Source organism: Mytilus californianus, unplaced genomic scaffold, assembly GCF_021869535.1.
Source record: "Mytilus californianus isolate M0D057914Y unplaced genomic scaffold, xbMytCali1.0.p SCAF_71, whole genome shotgun sequence".
Taxonomy (NCBI): domain Eukaryota; kingdom Metazoa; phylum Mollusca; class Bivalvia; order Mytilida; family Mytilidae; genus Mytilus; species Mytilus californianus.
Window position 1 is genome coordinate 114,688 of NW_026262725.1, and position 8,315 is coordinate 123,002.

At 33.4% G+C, this 8,315-nt stretch overlaps 1 long non-coding RNA gene across 4 annotated transcripts; it reads left to right on the plus strand.

The window, feature by feature from the left end:
• Window positions 1–441: 441 nt before the first annotated feature.
• Window positions 442–8,097, plus strand: LOC127710325 (uncharacterized). Of its 4 annotated transcripts, none has more exons than XR_007986135.1 (3): window positions 442–560; window positions 766–816; window positions 8,025–8,097. It is a non-coding gene; the product is annotated as an uncharacterized LOC127710325 (long non-coding RNA). The 4 variants fall into 4 exon arrangements; XR_007986136.1 differs by lacking the exon at window positions 766–816 and adding an exon at window positions 6,757–6,807; XR_007986138.1 differs by lacking the exon at window positions 8,025–8,097 and adding an exon at window positions 2,034–2,105.
• The last annotated feature ends 218 nt before the right edge of the window (window positions 8,098–8,315 follow it).

An 8,315-nucleotide genomic window follows, 5' to 3' on the forward strand; every position in this document is an offset into this window, starting at 1 on the left:
GCTCATGAGGCGTAAAGCAAACAACAATCAATGATTCAATGCGTTCCTCTAGATTGCATCATCTTTTGCATGATACGCTGAAACCAGAACAATAGATGAAGAAAAAGATCTTTTCGACGGTTGGTTGCCATCCCAAGAAGATTCGAGATTTTAATATGTCAGTGCTACATGAAATTGAATGTTTGGTCTTGAAAAGAGAGTCGGATGTAGTAGCAATCGGGGAGTGTAGACTTGATTTTAGTGAAAATGTTCCGTCGTTTGAGGTAAAGGCAAATGCAGGCTTTTATATCGCAGAGGAGATTGGCAGCGGGTTAAAATGTGACAACTGTTATTCTCTGTCGCGATGCAGAGGAAACTGCTTTTGCGATGATCCACCAATACTTGGATACTCACCATAAGATACATTTACACTGTTATACATGATCCGTCAGCATAATGAATAGGTTTTTAAGCTCGTTCAAGAATTTGGATACTGGCCTAACTAATATCATCACTAAACATGATTTTAGCAGTGATATGTTGCAAGTGGAAGCAGCAGTACATGTAGTAAACAAAAAAATGTAAGCATAACTCTTTTATAAATATAATCCTTTATATTACAATAATCATAATCAAAATATATTGTTTAACATGAGTAATTGCGATTGATAACTAATGAAATAAAGATTTTTTTAAAGTTTATAAATCAAATTTATGACATAGATTACTTCCTTTACATAGACATATATCTCACTATGTTAATTTCCTACATTATTTTCTTATCAGGACATATCATTAGAAAATGATATAAAAGAAGCGAGTGAGATATATCTCAATGTGAGTATATAATTTTTTTATTTTCAACAATAAATCAATTTTTATCAATAATCGAAATCAAAATATTTATCACGTGGTTATTTTTTTACCTTATATGGTCACATGATTAACATTTCCTAATAAGGTATACAAAATAGCACATGCTTTCCTTATATGGTCATGTAATTAACTTCCTAATATGGTAATCATGCTAACTATTCAACTATTTTTTCACTTTTAAAATTTAATCAAACACGATGTACTTACATACGATTGATTGATTGTTGGTTGCTTAACGTCCAGTGGCAAATATTTCATGCATATTCAGGACGAGAACAAGTTCACAATAAATACAATAGGTAGGTTCCGTAATAGATTAAGGGATTAAGGTCGGAGAAATTTAGACTGCCACGGGAAATGAGGGTATATTGGATAGGGACAGAAATTTAGCCTTGCAACAGGTCACCTACGGACCCCTCAAAGAGTTGTTGCAAGGGTTCTTAACGTGCAAAGAGCGTGGCACTCTCTTTACACGAGGCATCGGATTTAACGTCCCCATTCTGACCGGACGTGGCTGCAAATTTGTACATCCCGCACAGCCAAACGGACGCCCAACTTTAGCACGGGTTTTACTGCCGGTCGGAGGAAGACCAATGGTGACCATACTTCTATTCCCCAGTCACCCTTGGGGGTACTTACATACGATAAGCATTCTTCCCCGTTCACCCCTATAATTTTCCCTTCCACTGTGCCACATAGCTCTTTATTTGACATCGTAAGTTCGAACACACAAGTGGCTTTCACGCGGACATTTTGAATCTGGTCACTTTTCAGAATATAGTTCATCAACACCCTGTTAATAGAAGGATCTATCTCTCCACTAAAGTATTGAATACCACCACCTCGACAATCCAATATTTCTTCACTTGTATAACAATCTGCTGTATTTACATCACTTCCCACATGGGTAATTGATAAAAAACAACTCAGGACAACAAACAAAAACATGGCGATCATCTTCAATTTCTATAATTAGAGTGTGAAGAGGTGACGTCACGTGGGTGAATAAAGGAAAGCTTTTATTATCTTTACCTGATTAAAAGAACGATTTTTTTTCTTCTATTTTGATTTTAAAGAAAAATGAATTTCATCATATTTTGTTTGTTTTCTTATCAAATAATTAAATATTATTTATTACTAAAAATGAATACTTAATTACAAGTGTATATATGTTTTAGGAACCGATGGAAGTAGATTTTCTCGACTCTTTATTAGATGACCAAAAAAGGTTATTTTAACAGATGAATACAGTGAAGGATATGAACAGTATATTCATCATACAAAAGAAAGGAAAAAAAATGGTTGCAGTTTAAATGTTTCAACAAATATCAAATACAATTTTAAATATTTTAAATAAATGTTTATCAAATGAAAGGTGTTATTTTTGTTTGTTTTAAGAAACTATATATAGATGAGACAACATGGTATTTTATTTTTAAACAAACTAATCGAGAAAAGAAAGAAAAATAATATCATGAATTTACAAAGAAAAAAAAAGAAAAAACTTTTTTGTATTTTAACTATCCTTATCTCGACTAGTTTGTAAGAAAATAAAGTTAGTGGTTCGTAAATATTTCTTCTTTCTTGCAATCTGTGTTGTAGAGTATTTCCTGTAAAAATAAAAATAGTCTGTCTCTCTTTCCGTTACAATTCATTTCATTTAATCAAACAAAGGATCCGCTAATTTTGTCCGAACACAAATGGATTTCAATTATCTCCAAACAATAGGTCAATTATTAAAAGTGATTCCTCTAATCTAGGATATCAATTAAGAGTTGGTTCTCTAATCCGAAAACAAATAGTTTATAATTAACAATTGTTTACTCTAATCAGGATTAAAAGGGGGAACAAAACATTGACGATCTATAATCTAGATTAAAAGATAAGGATTATCTTAATCCAATTGATTACATAATAATGTGCTTTAAGTTGCATCATAAGCTGCTTTAAGAAGATTAGAGTGCTTAAAATCGTACCATAAGCTGGATTATGAAGATTAGAGAAAGCTGGAAGATTAGGGGGATTATAGGGGGGATTAGAAGTATCCTCACTTGAGGAGGGCACTCTCACTCTCTACTACTAGTGAGTCATTTCCGCTGTTTTCTTGCTTTGTTCGTTTGTTCTACTGTTTGGAGTGGCTGCTGCGGAATAAATTGCAGTTTACATTTTTTTTGTTTGTGTTTCTGTTCTGTTCTTCAATTAAATAAGATTTCGGGGACTAACATATTCTCACGCAAGGATAATTCAGAATGTGTTAAGTTATCAAAGGTACCAGGATTATAATTCAATACGCCAGACGCGCGTTTCGTCTACATAAGACTCATCAGTGACGCTCAGATCAAAATAGTTATAAAGCCAAAGAAGTACAAATTTGAAGAGCATTGAGGACCCATAATTCCAAAAAGTAATGCCAAATACGGCCAAGGTAATATATGCCTGGGATAAGAAAATCCTTAGTATTTCGAAATTCATGATTTGGTAAAGAGGAAATTTATAAAAATTACCATATTATTGATATTCATGTCAACAGCGAAGTGCTGACTACTGGACTGGCGATACCCTCGGGGAGGAAGAGACCAGACAGGAGAATTTGATGTTTCCCCTCGGTGAATAAAAAGCATGAATGTTGTCATATACCTTCATCGTCGAGCGGGGGAGGGCAAAATTAGAGAAAATCCTAAACTTGTGCTTAATTTGTGAAACTCGAAGACTGCTTGTCCGTAGTATCAATCCACCTATTCTATGCTAAATATATATTCATTTTTCCTTCAGAGAACTTTCAAAAAACCAAACACCAAAGGAAACATCAGTCACGAAGAAATGCCGAATATGTATAAAGATTTATAGACATAAAAAGATGGTATGAAAGTCATCTTAACTTGCATATGGATAAAAACAATGACATTTACCAAACCAGACATTATCCTACTGTAATTGACATATATAACGGAGTATTTGCCTCATCAAAGAACATTTCAGGCCCCTTCGATCCTGGCCACGTGGCCTAAATAACTAGTAGACCTGATGCTGGTATATTTTGAGAGAATAAAAAAAATGTATAGAAGATCAACAAATAGCGAAACGTGATCGCAACTATTCCTTTGAATGTCCAAATGCTAGATAAAGTCATTATGCAATTTAGCAATGTAAAGAAATTTTAAACTCCGTTTCATAAGAACAAATGGTGGAAGAAAAAAAAACTCACACAAGATCAAGGTCATATGGTGCATCAACTACAAGAACAAGCTGTATTAGAACATGCCCTTTTCTTAGTCTTTTTAAGGATTCCACATTCAGTTTCTTGCAGTTTATTTTTTTCTGTTCATGCCGAAAGAAGGAGATACTGGTCAAAATTAAAGAGAACAATTGTAACATTTGATACCGTAAAAAAGACTTTAGTCATGTCACTGTTCTTCGGGAAAGAGAACATATCATCACAAAACAGCTATCAAATGGCACTTGGACATGTTAGCATCGGAAATCAAGGATCTAAGTGACAGTGATAACTATAAAAACAGACAAATGTAACGAAGAAGCACAAAAAGGCATACATCAAATTTAACATCCTCATTTTACTTATATTATACGATTCTATTTATCTATGTAAAATCCACCCATAAAGGATGGAAGGTTTTAAGTACTGGTGTAAAATCGCGCGTTTGAAATTCGCACAGGTAGACATAAAATAATTTTGTCGTTCAAAGTATGAGGGGGGACAAAAAGTCACAGGACATAAAGTCACAAATATTTTTTTGATTATTTTTTAAATATATTTTGAAATATTTTCCTGTTATTGCATATATTCATTTGTAAGTTAAAGAAATTGCTCATAAACCTTGATAAATGAAAATGTATTAAATTTTAATTATGCAAAGGATATATTTATTGGCAAAATGAAGCCATTTGAGTACCAAGCCACTTAGACATTTTGTTTTCATAATAATTATTTGATCATTATTGATATAACACTAATGTCAGAAAATAATGATGCAACACGAAAGACTCACTTGACAAGGGTTGTAAGATAAAATTTAATTTTAATACAAACAAGGTATGAACCATGATTATAAATTTTCACTCCTACTATGAACAACAAAATTATTTATTTTCTCCAATACGTCTCAAAACTATTTTTATTTACCTGTGTATATATAATTGATTGATTGATTATTGGTTGCTTAACGTCCAGTGGCAAATATTTCATGCATATTCAGGACGAGAACAAAGTAACAATAAATACAATAGGTAGGTTCTGTAATAGATTAAGGGATTAAGGTCGGAGAAATGTAGAGTGCCACGGGAAATGAGGGTATATTGGATAGGGATAGAAATTTAGCCTTGCAACAGGTCACCTACGGACCCCTCAAAGAGTTGTTGCAAGGGTTTTTAACGTGCAAAGAGCGTGGCACTCTCTTTACACGAGGCACCGTATTTAACGTCCCCATTCTGATCGGACGTGGCTGCAAATTTGTACATCCCGCACAGCCAAACGGCCGGTCGGAGGAAGACCAATGGTGACCATACTTCTATTCCCCAGTCACCCTTGGGGGTGTGTATATATAAAACATGTTTTCTAATTGGCGGCATTTTATTCAAGGTTAACATCGTAATATCATTCTTATTCTTTTTCTCATACATACGGTGGTATAATGCTCTAGGCTATGGCTGACTTTCTGAAATTGTTTCGTTTTTAATTTATAGATTATGTATTTACATGGTTTCATAGATCAAAATCAAATGCCCCTGAATATGTATGAAATATTTGCCACCGGACGTTGTGTAAACAGTGTATAACCTGCAAATTTTGCTCATACACTTTCTTACTTCGTTTCTTGATATTTCATGCATGAATATATTCTGTTAATGAACTAATGATCATTGCTTTTTCAGCAATTAAAGATCATAAAAGGCGTGAGCAGGTAACATATCTTGACATACAATTTCAGTATAGGTTAGTGGAACGCCTTGGCATAGATTTCAAGAATCCTAGCAATTACTGGTATTTTATTTGTAAATAATCAATTTGCTTTAGTCTAGAATTTTAGTTTATTTGAGGACCTTTTGTCTGATTTTAAAAATATAAATTAAATTGTAGAAATATTCGAATTAGCTCTCGCCGCGATATAACCTTTTAGTGCTCATGAGGCGTAAAGCAAACAACAATCAATGATTCAATGCGTTCCTCTAGATTGCATCATCTTTTGCATGATACGCTGAAACCAGAACAATAGATGAAGAAAAAGATCTTTTCGACGGTTGGTTGCCATCCCAAGAAGATTCGAGATTTTAATATGTCAGTGCTACATGAAATTGAATGTTTGGTCTTGAAAAGAGAGTCGGATGTAGTAGCAATCGGGGAGTGTAGACTTGATTTTAGTGAAAATGTTCCGTCGTTTGAGGTAAAGGCAAATGCAGGCTTTTATATCGCAGAGGAGATTGGCAGCGGGTTAAAATGTGACAACTGTTATTCTCTGTCGCGATGCAGAGGAAACTGCTTTTGCGATGATCCACCAATACTTGGATACTCACCATAAGATACATTTACACTGTTATACATGATCCGTCAGCATAATGAATAGGTTTTTAAGCTCGTTCAAGAATTTGGATACTGGCCTAACTAATATCATCACTAAACATGATTTTAGCAGTGATATGTTGCAAGTGGAAGCAGCAGTACATGTAGTAAACAAAAAAATGTAAGCATAACTCTTTTATAAATATAATCCTTTATATTACAATAATCATAATCAAAATATATTGTTTAACATGAGTAATTGCGATTGATAACTAATGAAATAAAGATTTTTTTAAAGTTTATAAATCAAATTTATGACATAGATTACTTCCTTTACATAGACATATATCTCACTATGTTAATTTCCTACATTATTTTCTTATCAGGACATATCATTAGAAAATGATATAAAAGAAGCGAGTGAGATATATCTCAATGTGAGTATATAATTTTTTTATTTTCAACAATAAATCAATTTTTATCAATAATCGAAATCAAAATATTTATCACGTGGTTATTTTTTTACCTTATATGGTCACATGATTAACATTTCCTAATAAGGTATACAAAATAGCACATGCTTTCCTTATATGGTCATGTAATTAACTTCCTAATATGGTAATCATGCTAACTATTCAACTATTTTTTCACTTTTAAAATTTAATCAAACACGATGTACTTACATACGATTGATTGATTGTTGGTTGCTTAACGTCCAGTGGCAAATATTTCATGCATATTCAGGACGAGAACAAGTTCACAATAAATACAATAGGTAGGTTCCGTAATAGATTAAGGGATTAAGGTCGGAGAAATTTAGACTGCCACGGGAAATGAGGGTATATTGGATAGGGACAGAAATTTAGCCTTGCAACAGGTCACCTACGGACCCCTCAAAGAGTTGTTGCAAGGGTTCTTAACGTGCAAAGAGCGTGGCACTCTCTTTACACGAGGCATCGGATTTAACGTCCCCATTCTGACCGGACGTGGCTGCAAATTTGTACATCCCGCACAGCCAAACGGACGCCCCACTTTAGCACGGGTTTTACTGCCGGTCGGAGGAAGACCAATGGTGACCATACTTCTATTCCCCAGTCACCCTTGGGGGTACTTACATACGATAAGCATTCTTCCCCGTTCACCCCTATAATTTTCCCTTCCACTGTGCCACATAGCTCTTTATTTGACATCGTAAGTTCGAACACACAAGTGGCTTTCACGCGGACATTTTGAATCTGGTCACTTTTCAGAATATAGTTCATCAACACCCTGTTAATAGAAGGATCTATCTCTCCACTAAAGTATTGAATACCACCACCTCGACAATCCAATATTTCTTCACTTGTATAACAATCTGCTGTATTTACATCACTTCCCACATGGGTAATTGATAAAAAACAACTCAGGACAACAAACAAAAACATGGCGATCATCTTCAATTTCTATAATTAGAGTGTGAAGAGGTGACGTCACGTGGGTGAATAAAGGAAAGCTTTTATTATCTTTACCTGATTAAAAGAACGATTTTTTTTCTTCTATTTTGATTTTAAAGAAAAATGAATTTCATCATATTTTGTTTGTTTTCTTATCAAATAATTAAATATTATTTATTACTAAAAATGAATACTTAATTACAAGTGTATATATGTTTTAGGAACCGATGGAAGTAGATTTTCTCGACTCTTTATTAGATGACCAAAAAAGGTTATTTTAACAGATGAATACAGTGAAGGATATGAACAGTATATTCATCATACAAAAGAAAGGAAAAAAAATGGTTGCAGTTTAAATGTTTCAACAAATATCAAATACAATTTTAAATATTTTAAATAAATGTTTATCAAATGAAAGGTGTTATTTTTGTTTGTTTTAAGAAACTATATATAGATGAGACAACATGGTATTTTATTTTTAAACAAACTAATCGAGAAAAGAAAGAAAAATA